This window comes from Anolis sagrei, chromosome 3 (assembly GCF_037176765.1).
Source record: "Anolis sagrei isolate rAnoSag1 chromosome 3, rAnoSag1.mat, whole genome shotgun sequence".
Classification (NCBI taxonomy): domain Eukaryota; kingdom Metazoa; phylum Chordata; class Lepidosauria; order Squamata; family Dactyloidae; genus Anolis; species Anolis sagrei.
Window position 1 is genome coordinate 254975638 of NC_090023.1, and position 20528 is coordinate 254996165.

A 20528-nucleotide genomic window follows, 5' to 3' on the forward strand; every position below is an offset into this window, starting at 1 on the left:
CAGATTCCTCTACCATTGCATAGCTATTTGGCTCAAAATCTGAGGCAAAGGATCTTTGGTTCTTACATCTATAGTTGTATAGGTTAGGGTTGGGGTGTAGTTTCTCTGGCCAGGACAAAGAACAGAACTTTTGCATGATTCACTTCAGTGAATCTCCATATATCTGCATATCCATTTCTTAAGATATTAAAGAACTGCTGAAGTTTCCAGTGGAAGTCCCACAGTGGCCTCTAAATCTCGCAACAAAGTATCAAGGCTGGACAATGGAGGCAGAAATCCCGGGACCAACAGGTCTTTATGTGGACCTCTTCAGAAGTCCTGGGATTTTTTTTGCCCCAGTTTAAAACCTGTAATTTAGTGCTGCCTGGAAGTGCCCAATGTGGACTCACATAATACAGTTCAAAGCAGATTTTGTGGATTATCTGCCTTCACATTCTGTTTTATATGGCTGTGTGGAAGGGCATATTTGAAGTTTAGTCATTTCCCAAGCTATCATTCTGCAATTGATTTTTAACATCATGGCAGGGCTGAAATGAATACACATGTTCTTGATCTACTCTAGCTCTTTGGAATCTGCTGGAATTCAGTGCTAGGACAATGCCATGCATACCTATATTTGTGGATGCTCAAGTCCTATTTACTAGGGCTGGGCGGTTTCGTTTCGTAATTTCATAATTCGTTAAAAATTCGTTATTTTTTTTATAACGAAGCGATTTTGAACCATTCAGGAGCATCTGAAAAACGAAACAAATTTTTCAATTCGTTTTGTAATTGCTTCGTATTCGTTTCGTATTCGTTTCAAAATCGTTTCGAAATCGTTTCGTTATTATTTCCGCAAGTCTGGGGCAAGTTTTATAGCTGTTGTTTGTTTAATTAGTGAAAAAAAATTATAAATATCACACCAACAGTCAACAACAGAGGGAGAGGGAAGCTTCAAAAGTTCCCCCTGTCCCATATGGAGGTTTTTTAGCGTATTGCGCGGTCGCGTCCGCCATTAACGAATCGATTCGTATTCGTTTCGAAATCGTTTCGTAATTGTTTCGTAATTTATGAAATTTCATAAATATCGAACTTTTTTAAAGAAAAATTTCGGAATTCATTTAAATATCGAAACGCAAAAAACCCCCAAAAAACGAATCGAGTTTAGAAACAAATTTTTCCATGGTTGCCCAGCCCTACTATTTACATATAATGACATTTAATATAATGTTCCTGGAAAACATGAATCCCTATGAAGAGTGGTTTAAGAAGCTGGATACATTTGGTCTGGAGAAAAGAAAATGAAGATACAGGACAGGCACGTTAAAATATTGGAAAGGATATCATATTCAAAAGGGAGCCAGTTTTTTTTCTGCTGCTTCACCAACTACAGCCCATCTGCACTGACCATTTAATGTAGCTTTCAGCTATCTTTGCAATGAGGCAGCTAAATAAGCTAAAATGTGTCCAGAGAAGGGTGACCCAAACGGTCCAAGTCTGAATCCTTCTGAGGAGTACTTTAAGGAGCTATGTAGGTATGTTAGATTGGAGAAAAGGATGCTGAGAGATTTTTTTTAAAAAAACAACGTTATTTTTTAAGTTTTAAAAGTTATATTAAAAGTCAAAAAAGTGAATGAGAAAGAAATAGAGAGTAGAAACATGAAAAAATGCCAAGAAAAAAAGAAAGAAAAGGTGAAAGTAGTGGACCTCCCATCTATCCTCACCTGGCCAAAAGAAAACAACTTAAGCCTCACCCTCTAGGCCCCCCAATGCTGATGCCTTTCTCTAACACCGCCCCCTTCAAATTATTCTTCAAAACTCAAAATTGACAAGTCCGTCTCATCTCTCTTCTATTAACTTGAGGACAAACTACTTTTGTACTCACTTTAGTAGCTGCTATAGAGAGCTCATGTTGCATGCCGCACTTTTCAGTTTTGCAACCGTGAGAATATTATATGGCAATTAATCTAGAACAACAGACGGTGTTTATGAAGGCAATATAAATGTTAATATAAATGCACGTTTTGTGCGCACAGGATGGAAAAGGTCAGATTTCCCCCATGATCACCAGAAACAATTTGATAATGAACATTTAATAATGTCAAAATCATATTACTTATTCAGAAGAGATGGGATATCACATAAGTCTATCATCAATGATGAAATCATTACCGTAGTTGAATGGGAAGAAAGCCAGCCACTCATTGGGGATGATTTATTTAGATAACTTCAGCACACACAAAAAGATGAAAGGTAGCATCACTTAAATCATTTCAGAACAATGCTTCCCTCCCCTTTTTTGCTGTTGTTACTGATTCTTCATTCTATTTCCTTTTTGATTTTCCCAAATAAATTAATTGCCAATGACAATCCAGACAACATATTTCTCTAAGGACTTTGGGTGCCTGAATATGCAAATAAATCAGTTCTGTGTTGTGGTAGACTTTCATTAACAAACCTCTGAAAATGCTTACTACATATGCAGGCAAAACATCAGGAGAGAATGCTACTGGAACATGGCCATACAGCCTGAAAACCCAGTAAATCATTTTTTGTTTCCTATTCTTTTTTAAAAATATAGAAATCTTGAGCAAGTTTCTGCATTGGGAGATATGAGTATGATGTTAGAACTATATCATCTTAGTTACATATCCTGATGCTATCCCCCAAAACCTTTTTTTGAAGCTAGACACTGACAGCCCCTGATGAACAGAAGATTGTCTGAGGTTCTATAAAGTAGGGCACTGAGCAATGAAGCATCCAGCCCCTTCCTAGCAGTTAGACATGACATAACAAGGAGTCCCTGCCACTGCTTCTTGCATTGCATCTTGCTGGCAGAAGAGGGCAGGACATGCCATTGTTCAGTGTCCTGCTCTCCAGCGCTGCCTTTCATTAAAGGTAGGTTCTTGGGGCACTTTCAATGATACTAATGTTGCAACAACCATCTACATGAATTCTAATCATTTTGATGTCATAATATCAGACTTCTAATATTGCAAATACTGCCAAATAATATAATATTGCAAATACTCCCTTTGCCAGACCCTGATGAAGGAGTTTCCAATTTTGGTCTAAATGAAATGAAGTTTCCATTTACACCTAGTTGAATGATCAAGGTTTAGCAAGCTTCTTTATCTGAGTAGGCTCAGAAGTTCCTCATATTTTGCCATTCACAGGTAATATTTGAAACTTGCCCTTCAACATAGTTTCTGAGTTAAACAAGCATGGTTTTTCATCTTTTCTGGATGAACCATAAAAGCCTTTGAGGCCTAACTGGTTTTATATCCACTAGGCTTTGGCCCGAACCAGTTTGAATGAAAAAGATTTGTAGTATTCGGTTGACCATTTTATATAATCTCTAAAAACAGAACGGGGAGGAGGAAGCCAAAAAACTCAGCAAAACAGATTAAGGGAGCAGGATTTTTTCCCAGATACTGGAGAAGAAAGGGTTAAATCTGCAATATACCTGATCTATCACATTTTTTCTCCCTTCCCCAGCAGCAGCAGTGTCCCCCCATTTCTTTTTGGAAAGTTTCATAGGCTCCTCTTCCAGACAGGGCCCTGCTGGGAACTTGCTTTCCCAGCAGAACTTGCATAAGGGAAGGCATTGAAAAGTTCTTGGAGCATGATGGGAGTTGAAGTTTTTCTCTCTGTTTCTCAGCTAATAAAAAAGCCTAATTGTGTCCATGCTCTGATTGGCTGAGAATGGACTCAACCAATGACTACAATTTCCAGAACCTTCTCTTTCGGTTTGTCTTATTTTCAAAAGTGTTGTGGTTAAAACTTAAAACAATTCTAAAAATCAGTAAATTGGTGAATTGTTTTGAAACTTGGCAGGCCTGAAGTTGTAAATGGGGTCTAAAACCAAGGTGAGCCTCAAAATGAGTGAGGATTGAGCCTTTAAAATTTCCCATTGTCGTCAATGGGCTGAATCTTTGCCAAATGTAAATGGCAACACTCCTCTACTTTCAAGTAATTTCCTGGTAAACAGAATGTGGGGTCAGCTGACAATGGGCCCAGAAATGGGTTGCCTTTTGGCTGAATTGCACACCTCTAATATTCATATGGTTTTTAATTGTGCTGAAATTTTTTAATTGGTTGTAATTTGTTTTTGTTTTTTTCAACTAGCTGGATGTTTAGTACAGTATATTCTGGCGTATAAGACTACTTTTTAACCCAAGAAAATCTTCTCAAAAGTCAGGGGTCGTCTTATATGCGGGTGTAGTCTTATGCATGGGAGTCATCTTAACTTTATATTTTAACTGGAAAAGTTGGGGGTCGTCTTATACGCCCAGTCGTCTTATATGCCAGAATATACGGTACATTTTTAATATTTGTCCAGTGTTTGCCCAATATAGGTTAGACACTGAAAGTGGGGAGTAGGGAAATTGGCAGGGAATGCAATGCAATAGCCAAACCCTTGGCTTCCCATTCCATTACAGACAGACAATTATGGTTCATCTAATGACTGGTGTGACAAGTTGCATTTCCATACATTAGATCAAAGTTTATCCGTGATGTCAAGTGGGACCCTCCCTCTCAAAAACAGCATGTTAATGTATTGTATGAGATGATCTGCTAGCTTGCTATAGCATTCCAGGTCAGCAGTGTGAGCTGGTTTGCTATTTTCAGTGAGTGATGTTGAACAGCAATTATGCTTAATGTGCTTTTAATATTTTAAGTAAATTGAAGTGTGTGTGCCTGTGCAGGATTTTAAAATGATATTACTTTCTATAGTAGATGATGTAATCAACTGACAAAGTGATCTATCATTTTATTTTAAGAGTGCCTTCCTATCAGGAATTATTGTCCATATATTGCAATGAGAAATGATTAAAATATATCTTCAACATGAGGGAGGGCACTCTGATGAAACATATGGGGAAAGCAAAGCAGATCTTGTGCAACATAGATCTGTCTTCCATAACATTAAGTGTACAATCACTGAAGCTGAAATGGAACATCCAAAGGTAAGTACTTCCAAATACCATTGATTTCCTTGGGAACTGTTTAAAGTACATAGTTAACTTCCAATTGGACCTGAATCCTTTGTTGAATTCGTTATGGCTAAAGTTTCTTCCCTCTTTTCTGAATGAGTGAATCTCAAATTAATTGTGGATATAGTCTTCACTTATTATTTGTTTATTTTCAAGCTAAATTCAGTTTTTCCCATATTGCATTCCGTTATTCATTAGCAAAAGGATTTGCGAGTTTAAGCTCCCATGTTGTTTTGAAACCAGTTTTACCCTCATATGTGTAGTTGTCTAGAATTTTGTAGCTTTGATATTTAATCTTTGACTTTATTTATTTTGTGTCAAAAGCATTGCATAAAATAGTTTATCTAAAACTGATAAAATAAAGTGATCACAAGTTGCTAGATAATTTTGACTGTATCAGGTTGTTTCAGATAAAAGGAAACACACTTCCATAGCAATGTAGCTCAACAAATGTGCATTGGAGCTACATTTATACAATACTTTTGGTATTTTCAGAATGTCAGTTTGAAAGTGAATGCACAGTAGTCCACTATGGAGAACTTTGCTTCCACTTTAGTAAACAAAGCCTTATACAAGATTCACTCCACATGCATAGCATAACTTATACCTGCATGTGCCAATAACAGGAATCTGCCCAGTGTCATTTATTCATTCAATGTATATCCTTCCTTTCTTCTGCCAAGGAACTTAAGGCTGTTTGTTCATTTGTTCAGTCGCTTCTGACTCTTCGCCAGAGCTCCCTGTCAGCTGTCACCACCTTCAGTTCCTTCAAGGTCAATCCAGTCACTTCAAGGATCCCATCCATCCATCTTGCCCTCTTTCTTTTTCCTTCCATTTTCCCCAGCATCATTGTCTTCTCTAAGCTTTCCTTTCTTCTCATGATGTGGCCAAAGTACTTCATCTTTGCCTCTACTATCCTTCCCTCCAATGAGCAGTTGGGATTTATTTCCTGAAGTATGGACTGGTTGGATCTTCTTGCGGTCCAAGGCACTCTCAGAACTTTCCTCCACAGTTCAAAAGCATCTATCTTCCTTCGCTCAGCCTTCCCTAGGCAGCTTATAGATTTTAAAATAACTGTACCTGTGAAGGTGGTGGGATGGAGAGAAAGCCTACCTCTGAAGATCATAGAATCACAGTGAGCTTGTTTGGGGAGAAAAGATCTTTTGGATAGTCTAAGCCAGGTAGGGTTGCAAAGGTTAGCACTTCAAATGTTGTCCAGAAATGGATTGGTATGCCATATTTCATCAGAGGGGTTACATCATCTCTGTAACCAATGCCAGCTTGTACATAATATATTGGACTCACTGGAGCTTCTAGATTTGGCAGAGAAGCTTTGGCAAAGAAGGCTAAAGATCTTGTCAAACCGCAACTCTTATAATTCATTAGTATGCCAGTTAAAGTGGTGCCAAGGAGCAATGATTCTACAGTGTAGAATGGGGAGATGACTAGGGCAATAGACACGATCGCTCCAGAACGTCCCCTCTCAAGTAGCCGAGCTAAACCAGCTCCTTGGTTCACCGAGGAGCTGGCAGCGTTGAAGCGAAAGAAGAGGGAACTAGAGAGCGTGTGGCGTTCGGATCCGAGCGAGCCAAATCGAACACGGTTTGTGTCCTTTTTAAGGGCATATGCCGCGGCAATAAAAGCCGCAAAGAAAACTTTCTTTGCGGCCACTATTGTGTCTGCAAAGAACCGTCCGGCCAAACTGTTCCGAGTTGTCAGAGGCCTATTAAAACCCGCCACTCAGGATGGGTGGCCTGATGACTCGGCAGCTCGCTGCGAAGCCTTTGCTCGGTTCTTCGCAGACAAAGTCGCTTTGATCCGCTCTGGACTGGATACCATATTAACGGCAGTATCTGAGGATGTAACACGAGCATCTGCTTGTCCGGTTTTGATGGATTCATTTCAATTGGTTCAATCCGAGGATGTGGACAAGGTGCTTGGAGGAATGAGAGCTACCACATGCATCCTAGACCCCTGCCCATCCTGGCTTCTAAAGGAGGCCAGAGGGGGATTGGCCGAGTGGGTGAAGGTGGTGGTTAATGCCTCCCTTTGGGAGGGCAAAATTCCAGCCAGCTTAAAGCAAGCTGTGATAAAACCGCTGTTGAAGAAACCATCACTGGACCCCACTCAATTCGTCAACTATCGGCCTGTTTCCAATCTCCCCTTGGAAGATTGGAAACACAACTCCAGGCATTCTTGGTAGACACGGATTATCTGGATCCGGCACAGTCTGGCTTTAGGCCGGGGCATGGTACTGAGACAGCTTTGGTCGCCTTAGTGGATGATCTGCATCGGGAGCTCGACAGGGGGAGTGTGTCCCTGTTGGTGCTGTTCGACCTCTCAGCGGCCTTCGATACCGTCGACCATGGTATCCTTCTGGGACGCCTTGCGGGAATGGGTCTTGGAGGTACTGTTCTGCAGTGGCTCCGCTCATTCCTCGAGGGTCGGTCTCAGAAGGTGTTACTGGGAGACTCCTGTTCAACCCCACAAGACAATTCAAAGTGCTGGCGTTGGCCTTTAAAGCCCTAAACGGTTCTGGCCCAACTTATCTATTCGAACGTATCTCAGCCTACCAGCCCACCAGGACCCTAAGATCTTCTGGAGAGTCCCTGCTCTCTATCCCGCCGGCTTCACAAGTGCGGTTGGCGGGAACGAGAGACAGGGCCTTTTCTGTGGTGGCCCCTCGGCTTTGGAACACCCTCCCTATAGAGGTACGATCAGCCTCCTTGCTGATGGTGTTTCGGAAGAGATTGAAGACATGGATGTTTAAACAAGCATTCGGTTAATCTGTTGCAACAAATTTTGATGACTAAAGGACTGGTAATCATGGACGACGAATTTTGGATTGTGATTTTAGTTACGAGATGCATGGGATTATTATTGGTGGCCCAATAATTTGTATTGTATATGTGTTTTTATGTTTTAAATTGAATACTGTTTTTTAATTGTTGTAAACCGCAATGAGTCGCTGACTTAGGCTGAGATATTAGCGGTATACAAGCGTATAAATAAATAAATAATAAATAGATCACTGGTTGTCAACCTGTGGGTGTTTTGGTTTACAACTCTCAGAAATCCCAGCCAGTTTACCAGCTGTTAGGATTTCTGGGAGTTGAATACCAAAACACCTGGGAACCCACAGGTTGAGAACCACTTGTGTAGATGCATCCTAAAATGACACAATCCCCTGTTTAGTTCTCTGTATCCTAGTGTGTCATTCCCCAAGATGTCCAATGGTATCTCAGTTCAAAAAAGTAATAATGGAGACTGGCTGATAATTGTCCAATATGGAGGGATTTGAGGGAGTTGTTCGAGTAATGGCACCATTACAGTCTCTATTATTATTGTTATTGTTATTATTAATAATAATAATAATAAAAACTTTTATTTATATTCCACCACCATCTTCCAGAGGTACTTGGGGTGGCACACAAAACACTCAAGATGTGACATGCAAAATACAACAAGTGTAAAACAAAACATACAGATCTATATAAATAAAAATGTAATGTTTGTTTGTGATACCATCAGAACTCAAAAACCACTGAGGGAATTGACACCAAATTTGGACACAAGACACCTAACAACCCAATGTATGCCCTCCACTCAAAAAATTGATTTTGTCATTTGGGAATTGTCATTGCTGGGATTTATAGTTTACCTACAATCAAAGAGCATTCTGAACTCCACCAATGCTGGAATCGGGCCAAACTTAGCACACAGGGCTCCTATGACCAACAGAAAAAACTGGAAGGGTTTGGTGGACATTGACCTTGAGTTTGGGAATTGTAGTTTACCCACATCCAGAGAGCACTGCGGACTCAAAGAATGATGGATCTGGACCAAACTTGGCACGAATATTCCATATGCCCAAATATGAACACAGATGGAGTTTAAGGGAAATAGACCTTGACATTTGGGATTTGTAGTTGCTGGGATTTATAGTTCACTACAATAAAGAGCATTCTGAAACCCACAAACGACAGAAATGGGGCAAACTTCCCACACAGAACCCCCATGACCAACAGAAAATACTTAAGGCCATCCAGTCCAAATCTCTTCATCAGGGCAAGAAAATGTAATCAGAGCCTCCTGACAAAGAGCCATCGAGTCATAAATATAGATAGATAGATATGATTCTCTCTCACACACACAGATATAGTATCATAGATTTGAAAGAGACCCTTGAAGAAGGACCATGATATGTTGCATATTCCAGAGTAGGCAAACCACTCTCCACATCAACACTGACAAAGAAACAACAAGAAATACTGTTTACTCACAAGCATAAGGGAATTACATATATTAGAAACCAACACTTTCTCATTACTTTATTTTCCAGATCACCAGACTGGGCCACAGCAACGCGTGGCAGGGGACAGCTAGTAGACAATAAACAATCAACACAATATCTTAAATCCACAGTACCCCCTGGTAAAAACAATGAAATACAACAATTGCTGTCTTTAGGGTAGGATGGGAACTGGCTTTGTTTCTATGGAAAGTCACCATTCCCCTTAGATACGCAGCCATTTTCTTTTCAACTTTGTATCATATCAGATTGCAATAATATACTTTTCTTTTCCTTTTTATGCTGAAATTTATGCACATTCTTATACATTTGCCTAATGTCAAAAGTATGCATTTCACACAATCTACATATTTCTCCCACTGGCAAAAACATGTTCAGATATGTGTTTTTCTCCCCAAAGGCTATGCCTCATAAATGTGTGAATTCATGTGCCATTTTCAAAGTCCTGTGTGGGGGTTTTTTTGTTAGTCAAATTCAAATCAAAATTCTTTTAAATTTATTTTGTGATGTTTTTCCATTTCCCCAAATCTGAACCACAAGGTGGCTCTACACCAAACCTAATAAATGCTTGAGTCCACCTTCCCATATATGTTGAGTTAGTATAATTTTTATGTGACTGCCTTCAACACGTTAATACAGCTTTAGTGAGACTGTGTAAATGGGAGCAAATCCAGTGTAGTTTACACCATTTCTGACTGCGGCTTGACCCTACAAGTTGGTTCCTGTGTTGTTACATATGCAGGGCTTATTAGCAAGACACCCACAGACTTCAGTATTGATCGGCTGCATAGCAAAATGCACATCAGGCAATCAGAGTTTGTGAAAGGATCAGGGGAAGAGGGGCGGGGGGGGAGAAACATTATTATCAGCAGGAGCCTGGAGTCATTATGCAGTTAGCGTCTGGCTTTGATCTGAGATCTCGTTTCCACCAAATTTACACCAGTGACTTTCAGGGAAATGATCCTTTAATTAGACTGGTGTAAATGAGAGGTAGAAACGACCCCCTTTGCCTATATTTCACTTTGCAAAATGATTATAATTCACTCTTCCATAGCCTTTTAACAAGTCAAATTACATTCCATGTCTGGTTGTTACAAATGTTTCTCTGTAGAATAGAGCTGGATAGTAAATGCCTAAGGATGTTTATGCATCTGAGTTAGATTCGTTTCTAGTTCTTCTTTCTATATTTCTGTTGCAATAATCATTGAATGGTAGATTGGAAGGGGCCACAAGGATCACCTAGTCCAACCCCTGCAGGACACACCATTGTAGTGCTCTCCAGAGTTAGTCATTAAATCTTTGTACAAAAACCCTTAAAAAAAGAGGATTCCAAGGCAGTCCATTCCATTATCAAACAGATCTTCCATAAAATCATAGAGTTGGAATGGTTTACAGTCCAAACCCCAGCTAAGATATTCTTATAATGAGGTTCTTCTTCATGTTTTGGTGAGATCTCTTTCCTGGCCATTTGAATCCTTTGTTTCATATTACAGTTTTTTGGAACAGTTGAAAGTCAGCATTCTCCATCTTCAACATGGCATCTCTTAAATTTTTAAAATGGCTATCTTATAATCTCTAATGATTATTTATTTAATTATGCTTTAACATTTTTTTTCTATTTTACTTTAACTTACTTTGAGAGAAAAATAGGATATTAAATAAATATATAAATACAAATGAATGCATACAATTACATACCCCATGAAGGGCTGGGATAATTGCATATAGAATGAAATAAATGGTTTTTCCCCCCTCTGAGACATATGTCTATTAGCAGGTCCCCACACTGACATTAAAAATGAAAAGCTCTCACAAGGTGCCGCACAGTAAGTAAAACATGCAGGCACTGAATTTTCTGTAGGTATCAGAATAAATAATCTGTGCAGAGACACAGATACCATCCCACAATTTCTCACAGCCAAAAGGACTTTCAAAACACCACAGGCTCATCGGATCTCCAACAGACCTCACTACCTCTGAGGATGCTTGCCATAGATGCAGGCAAAACATCAGGAGAAAATGCTTCTAGAACATGGCCATATAGCCCGGAAAAACCTACAACAACCCAGTGATTCCGGCCATGAAAGCCTTCGACAATACAGAAAAAATAATTATCTGCAGAGCAGGAGGATCACTAGAACATATGCCTCTGTCAGTATTTTACAAGGACATTCCCACCCTCGTGGCAGATTTTAGGGGCATGAATTTGACTATTTTTTTTTTGCCAACCTGGCTTTGCAGCTGCTACCTTCCAGGCTCTGAAGCTACCACATGTCTTTCTTGAGATAGAGAAGATGACCCCACAAGAAGTTATTGTAGAGGAAAGAAGAGTACAACAGGCTATTAGTGACAGAATGGGTACAACTGCAGGGAAGGCAGCTTGTCCCTGAGAGCCATACCTAGCAGAGATAAAGGGGTGATCAAGAGTGCAACGCATCAGAGGCCTTAGAAGGGAAATAGCCCGTGTGGGGTAGAGCAAGTGTGGCTGCAGTCTCAGGTCTGCTGACCCCTTCCACTCTCCCAGAGTGTGTTCCACTTGGGTTCTCTTTTCAGCCTGGAGAGATCTCCAGACAAGCCTTTGTTCCTTGGAGAGGAAGGTTCAAGGCAGGCTTGCTTCTCTGGCAATCACTGAATAAGTCAGCACAGAGGGTGAGCACAATTATAAAGCTTCAAAAGGCTTTTCATTTAATCCCAATTCCAAAAGCTCATGTTTTGCCATGATATTGCACATTGAAATCGCTGATACAATGGATCATTAGCTCCTGCCTGCTCTCTGCTGCATTTGGTTTGTCATGGCATCCAAGCTAAACACAGAAAGCAAGAGCTACTCTGCATTTCCTCAAGGAATGCGATAAATAAATGATGTTCGGCACAACAAGGTATCAGGTGTTCCATGCTGCATGCTAGTCTGGTTTGTAGGAGGAAAACAACTTAGTGGGCGAATGAAGCTAGGAAGATACAGCTTAATATGATAACAATAGTGCAAGTTACTTTATGGGACATTTCTGGTGTTCAGCATGCTTCCCCAGCTAAGAATCATAGAAATGTAAATGTTGAAGATAGTCCAAGGTATTTAACCCAACCTCATGAAGACCAATCCCTAAAGCATCCCTGACAGGTGGTGATCTACCATCTGGTTTTTTATAAAGATCCATCTTCCATCTGAGAACTTTTCAGATATTTAAAAAATGGTTGCTATGAGTTTTCCAGGCTATACGGCCATGTTCCAGAAGCATTCTCTCCTGACGGGTGATTTGAATGCAATATTCCTGCTTCTTGGCAGGGGGTTGGACTGGATGGCCCATGAGGTCTCTTCCAACTCTTTGATTCTATGATTCTATGACATTTCACCCACATATATGGGAGGCATCCTCAGAGGTTATGAGGTCTGCTAGAAATTAGGCAAGTGGGATTATATATCTTAGGAATGTCCAGGGTGGGAAAAAGAACTTTTTTTCTGTTTGAGGAAAGTGTGAATGTTGCAATTGACCACCTTGATTAGCACTGAATGGCCTTGCAGCTTCAAAACCTAGCTATTTCCTGCCTGAGGGAATCCTTTGTTGGGAGATGTTAGCTGGCCCTGATTTTTCGTGTCTGGAATTCCTCTGTTTTTTAGTGTTGTTTTTTATTTACTGTCCTAATTTTAGTGTTTTTTAATACTGGTGTCCAGATTTTGTTCATTTTCATGGTTTCGTCCTTTCTGTTGAAATTGTCCACATGCTTGTAGATTTCAATGGTTTCAATGGTTTCAATGGTAGTTAGAGTGGTCCAGCATTTCTGTCTTCTCAAATAATATGCTGTGTCCAGGTTGGTTCATTAGGTGTTCTGCTATGGCTGACTTCTCAGGTTGAATTAATCTGCAGCGCCTTTCATGTTCCTTGATTTGTGTTTGGGCAATGCTGCATTTGGTGGTCCCTTTGTAGACTTGTCCACTAGGGTTGGGCGGTTTCGTTCGTTAATTTCGTAATTCGTTATGAATTCGTATTTAAATTAGCTTACGATCCGATATTGAGCCATTTTGGAATAGTGTGAGGAGTTAAATAGATTATTTCGTAATTGTTTCGTAATTGTTTTGAAATTGTTTTGAAATTGTTTCGTAATTTTTTTCGTATGTCTGGTGCAAGTTTTATAGTTGTTGTTTGTTTTATCACACCAACAGTCAACAACAGAGGGAGAGGGAAGCTTTAGAAGTTCCCCCTGTCCCATTTGGAGGTTTTTTCAGCATATTTTTTAGCATATTTGGAGGGTTTTTTTAGCATATTGCGCAATCGCGTCCGCCATTAACGAATTGATTCGAAATTTCATATATTTCGAAATTTTTAAAAGGAAAATTTTGGAATTCTTTAAAGAAATGAAACGTGATGGACCCCTTAAAAACGAATCGAGTTTAGAAACAAATGTTTCCGTGGTTACCCAGCCCTATTGTCCACAGCTGCATGGTATACAGTAGACTCCTGCAGAGGTGAGAACTCTGCATACAGCTTTGTTGCTAACCTGTATGCACAGTTCTCATTGCTGTTAGAGAGGAGATTAGTCATATTTATGTACTTTGATTTTTCTTTGCCTTCCTCTGTATTATATTGTTGCTGTATGCCTTCATGCCATTTCCAACTTATGGAGTAGTCATCAAGTCATTTCCAACTTATAGAAGGTTTCCTTGGCAAGATTTGGCAAGAGGGGCTTTGGCTGATCTCCAGGGTCTTAGTCCAGTGCTCAAACCACTACACTACACTGGCTCACCTCTGTTGAGAATCCAAATTCCACTTCCCTCAGCCAGGGGGGCATATACCCCAATCTAGGTACTCTATAAGTCCAAAAGTTGGTGTTTGATTTGATAAAGTACAAAGTGTTGATTTTGACCTTTAAAGCCTTACATGATTTGGGTCCAGGTTATATACAGGATTATAAAATCCAACCCATAAAATCCAACCCACACACTTAGGTCCTCTGGGGAGTGGCTTTGCCAATCAGCCAGAACCCGACTGCCAACCATCACCCAGAGGACCTTTTCATCAGCTGCCTTAAGACTGTGGAACAACCTTCCGGAAAAGCTCTGACAACTAAATGAGTTGCTGGAACTTAAAAAAAAACAAACACCTGAAGACCTATCTTTTTCTATCAGGCCAACCCATTTAGTTTTTAATCATGAATGTTAAACTTGTGTCTTGTGTTTTAATCTTTGTTCTGTGTATTTTAATATGCATTTTGTAAAAATACATTTTAGTGTGTGTATTTTATAAAATGTTTGTGATGATTATGTGTTTTTAGCTATGCTGTAACCTGTCTTGAGCCACGAGGAGAGGCAAGTAAGAAATACTACTATTATTATTATTATTATTATTATTATTATTATTATTATTAGTGTGGAGAGAATTTATGTGAGTGCCCAATTCTACTATTGGCTATGAAAGGTGCTGCAAAAGAGCTGTAAAGGTTTTTGGCTGTGTACCATCAATCAAGCCTGGGCCACTTTGGATCCTGTGGTTTAATATATGTGCTTAATATATGATGTGAAGCCAGAATTAGCAGGCAATTCCAGCTCTCATCCATTGAGCCATATTGGTGGCCACCTTCTCTTATTTACACCTACTTATGGGGAGTTAATTCGTGGTCAGTCTTGATAATAGTTAATGTTTATTGCTTTAGCTTTAGCACATGGACTGCTTTACAGAGAATCAGTTTCCCATTTCTAAACATGCAACTTCATTGCTTCTGTTGGAGATTATTTACTTTCTTGGGATGAGGATGACAATGTCATTGCCCAAGAATTGTCCTACAGAACTACAGCTCTTGTGCTGGATGTTTGACATGAGTAATCGTAATGCCATTTGACAGAAGCATTAAGTTAACTTATACCACTTTTCCAGTATAGAGGTAACATTAAGTCAATTATTAAAGACATTTATCACATACCCTCTGAGATTATATAAAGGCTCTTTTCCATTTGCAAGGCAATTGGGTGTTTGTTTGTTTTTTACAGTTGTAAAAACCATCTTGTGGTTCCCATACACTACTACTGCCTACTTCATCCCTACCAAATTACAGCTCATATTAATAACATTTCTTTTTCAGAGTTGGCATCATAACCCACACCCCTGCAATAAGATGGAAATCAAAGGCCCTATATCAGGGTGTTGAAAAGACTGTATATCCTTTCAATAGACATTCCAACTATACAGCCTGTATATCACTGGCAGTCCATAGACCACAATATGATATCTCCATTTGGTATGCAGTTCTCATCTTTGTTCTACCTACTGGATTATTGATTGACGCTCAAGGGGGCATACTCTTAAAAGAAACAAAAATCAATATGATTTAGATTGGCATTTGCTAGTGACATTAGAGTTTTATGCCTGCCAGCAGCTGGCTTCTAGCAAACCTTAAAATACTACTAAAACAAAGACTGACAGTCATGAATTAGAGTAAAAGCTATGAATAGTTGATAGAGCTGGGAGGTCCTCACTCTCTCTTTCTCTCTCAGTTAACAACTCTTAACTATACTGTGATAAACATGGGAGGGAGGTAGTTCTAAGTCAAGTGAAAGTCATGACTCAAGCACAGTGAAGGAGGGGAGAGGCAGATCAAATTGGTGCTGACTATCAGAAACAAAGGAATCAGGCAATCTCCTTGATGTTGGGTTCAAGACAGATAGCTAAATTTCTTTTCAAATGAAGTAAGCAGTCATTTTAACAATTTTCTTCTTTCTTCAAGAAAGGCTTCTTAAAAACCACAGTTTTCAATGCCTATGCACAATTCTGGAATTACTCCATTTCAAATTTACATATGACTCTTTTGCCCAGGAAACAGTATTTTCCGTACATGAATATTTTCTTCATAGAAATATTATTTTCTAGGCAGAAAATACTGTTCTCCGGATAAAACAGTCATATGTAAATTTTGCACAGAATTGGTCTTAAACTGTGATTTTTCTTATCAGTCCAGGGTGCTTCTTTTGAGGATCACACAATTTAAAATATGCTTTTTGACAAATGCATGTATCTTTGAATATTCTTCCCATTCCTAGTGATGGTTTGTTGTTCGTATCAAAGTAGGACTGTGAATCTGCTTTTACCTTTAACCTTGAACTTTAAAGGTGCATTATAGGGAATGGGATTAAGTATCTTGGGTAGCTCTCTTAAATCTTAGACTAACATCCAGAACAAGGTAATGCAGCCAGAACTGGGTTTTGCCATTTAGTTTTGGCTGCTGCATCACTACAAATACTTCTCTTAACTAAATCTTTTAGGAGCTGGTACTGTTTCGGTAGACACAGGGAGATGTTAGAATTACTAGAACAGGGTTGGTTTCAGCACAGTTGAAAAAAAAAGTAAGAAGTTTCAAATAGAATTTCAACATTCAAATAGGAGCCCCCATTAGGAGCCCCCGGTGGCACAGTGGGTTAAACCCCTGTGCCGGCAGGACTGAAGACCGACAGGTCGCAGGTTCAAATCCGGGGCAAGGCGGATGAGCTCCCTCTATCAGCTCCAGCTCCTCATGCGGAGACATGAGAGAAGCCTCCCACAAGGATAAAACATCAAATCATCTGGGCATCCCTGGGCAACGTCCTTGCAGATGGCCAATTCTCTCACACCTGAAGCGACTTGCAGTTTCTCAAGTCGCTCCTGACACGACAAACCCCCCCCCCCAAAACATTCAAATATATTTACTGATACAGTTACAGATTTTACAATATTATTAGTTCCTAAAATTAGAATAATTACCTTTCAGTTGCTTCAATACAAATATCTGAATGCTACAAGTCACTATAGATGTACATAAATAATGAAATAAAGAGAAGAAAGTATCCATTATTAAGAGAATAATGTCAGACTTTCACGTCTGTACACCCATCAATAGTATTGAAGGAAAATAGATATCCCTATTGATTCACTCTCCTGCTCTAGTTAGGACTTTCAGCTGGATTTATGCTTTTTAAGTCTAAGGTCATGTTATTGCCTACTGTTAGAGGACATTTTGGACAAAGTAGCATGCAGAGGGGCTACTAAAGATGGTATCTGCTCAAAGTTATCAGAGCTGGAGTTCCCACATATTTGAGTCCCTGTGCTTTGAATACTCATACTATTCCTGATTTAAAAGATAATTCTTTTTTCTTACTTTGTAAGTCAGCCTTTGACCATGGCTGTGCCCTTTCCCTTCATCATACACACCCTACTTACCTCTTGGCACCCTGAAATCTCTGTCCCTTCTGTGCAGAGGATATTTGCCCTTCATGTATTCAGTTTGCCTAGTTGTTCCTGCTGCTTTCAGATTTAATGTAGCTTATTCTCCAGTTACATTGCTCTAAACCTCCAAATCCTTTCTTTTTACCTTTGAATCAAAGGCTAGATTGTGACAAGAAACAGCCTTAGATTGTCGCTGGTCTTTTGAAATCAACAAGAAAGAAACCTTATGGGATTCTATTAGGTATAAAAATGATATGTAATAAAGTTTCTCTCTCTCTTGCTTTTCCCCTGATGTACTTGTACAATATTATTCCATTTTTTTTAATACTAGGAACCATTTTTACCTTCCTTTCCCTTCTTTTTTTCTGTCTTAGTAACTAATAATGTTATTTTGTCCTTTTGTTATGAAGGCAAGACAGAGATATTTTTCCTTTTGATGTGCTAGATATCACATTATACATTTCATTGCCATTATGATTTTACAGGTGTTATCTGAAAGACAAATGATATAGAGTGTAAATGTAGGTTCAATGTATTTCTTAGCTTAGGGGCAATTTATATATTTGTTAAGATTAACTATTTAAGCTTTTCCTAGATCCATTTCTAGTATTCATACTGAGGATTATATATTATATGTTATTATTTTCTGCTGGCGGGGCAGTTTTCTTCATATAGAATAATAGCACTGAGTTACAACACTAGTTTATTTATATATATAATGAGGTAGGAAACTAAGTCAGATTACCCATCAACAGAGAAATAGCCATCTTAGCGGGACTGCTAAACTGAAACAGTGGGTTTTTCAGAAAAAAACAAATGGTTGTTATTTCTTCAAAACAGAATTCAAATCTCAACTAAAATGGTTATGGTGTAAGTCCAATGTATCCCATCAGTAACTTATTAACAAAGGACTTGCCATGGTCTTCCCAGTGGAAGAGATACAATACATCCACACTCCCAAAACACACACAAATCAAAAATGGTGTTTCAGAGAAATAGCTTTAACCAGTGTAAAAATTCTTCAACTCATTCATGCATTTGTGGCTGTCATATTGTGTTTTATGCAATCATGGGGTTTCCTTGAACCTCATCTGAAGTTCCTCAAAGGAACAGCCAATAAGCTTCCCATGGAGATAATATACCCACTTCCCTCTTCTACACATGCTGATGTCAAATAATGTTACTTTCAATCGACAACAAACTTTATAGGCCAGAAGAGCACACTGAGTGAACTGAGTATAAATCCCAAAGACTGGATTAGGAAACCCATTTCAGCTTCAGGGTTGAGATTAATTTCAGAGGAGTTCTTGTACTCAACATTCAAGTTCTTGTACTCAACATTGAAAACACCACTGCAAATTATCTTTAAAATTTTCCTGGCAGTAATTAAACACTTAGAAAAGGTTTTTCAAAGCTTTTAATGGGCACTGGTGGAGACCTCCACTCTATCCTCAACTTTCAGGATGGAAAGCCAACGAAAGAACCTCACATAATGGAATAGGAATGAACAAATTATGACATCATGGAGAAAACAATATGATCAGTAGTCAAACCCCAGGGGTTTGGATTTGGGGTCCATTTGGACTGGATTGACGTATTCCACCCATGAAGTTCTCCGTCTTTGCTGTAAAGTATGATTCCATCATATTGGAAGGGGGGAGAGAGATAATTTTTTGGAAAGAATTCTTTTAAAGTAGAAAGTTTTCAAAGAAACCATAAATGCATTTTTTCTTTCCCCTTGGCAATTGATTCCCTGGAGCATTTTAAAAAGGGAGCATTAGAAGAGAAAAACAAAGAAGTCATGGAGCGTTTTCCTTCAAAGATTTCATCTGGTTTCACCACATACCTGACAGTCATCCAAGCCGTTCATCTATCGCGCTGCAAGTGCTTTTGGGATTTGAATAGCACCGCTTGATTCCAAGTATTGATTTCCCTGTGAGGCTGTGCACCTTTCTTAGAAGCAGAGGAGAGAACATGAAAATTATTATTCCTCCTGAAGATTGAGGTTGAAAAATAAAAGTAAAAGAGTGGGCTCCTATAGCCCCTTTCATTCTAACAACTTTTAAAAGCTTGCTCCCCCCGCCCAAATTCTTTCCAAGTGAAAGAATTGATGATGTTTCCAGCTGTAACAAACTAGCATGCATTTCTTGTTTATTAGATAACTGAAATCTTACAGTTTGGATTGAAGGACATTTTGCTTTAAAACTCCACTATTTGCACCCCCAACTTCCATTATATAGCAATACTCTGGAAGAGATGATCTGAAAGGAGTAGTTAAGTTACCTCAGACAGCAGATAATAAAAACAGAGAGTGGACAGTGCTTTGTATCACAAAGATCATCCCAAAGATATGCTGCTGCTCTCAGGTACAATAGAAGAACTTTTTTTTTCATCAGTGTTAATGTAAGATTCATCTGCCAATCAAACCGCTTGTCAACTATGAAAGTGTGGACTTGTCATCAATTGTTCCATTTTTGCCAAAGTGACATGTCTCTAGATGGTCCTTAATGGGACATCTCCCAAAGGACAGTTGCTTCAACTTGGCCTATGATCTATAAGTAGTTCTGACCAGAATAGACCTCTTGAATCAATGGGCTTTACTTACACATTGACTCACCTTTCAACAACTGATTGCATAACTCTGCTATAGTTGGGACTAATAAATAGGATACCAGACATTGTGTCTTGAATGTAGAAATATGTAATTTTATTCATTTCTGTAAGGCAAAGCACTTCCAAAACAGACTGTTTAGTCTTGTTTCAGGATAAATAGAATATAAGCATCTGATCCTCCTCATTAAGAGTCTCATGGAAATAGCACATTTTAAAGGTGGCACAATTTTGCAGAAAACACCAAATTTGAAAGGATAGCTATAATGTCAGAATATGAAATCTAGATTCAAGAAGATTTTAACAAGTTTCAGAAATGGGCTCAAAACTTGCAAAATAAATGTCATCAAGGATAAATGTTAGGTTCTATATTTAGATGGGGAAAATCAGTTATAAATATCTAGGTGACACCAGGCTTGAAAGCAGTGTGCTTGAAAAGGATTT

General features: G+C 39.0%; 1 protein-coding gene across 2 annotated transcripts in view; it reads left to right on the top strand.

Moving 5' to 3' along the window:
• Positions 1 to 20528, top strand: part of NAALADL2 (N-acetylated alpha-linked acidic dipeptidase like 2) — a 972343-nt gene that overhangs the window by 222718 nt on the left and 729097 nt on the right. The gene's annotated exons all lie outside the window — the stretch shown is intronic.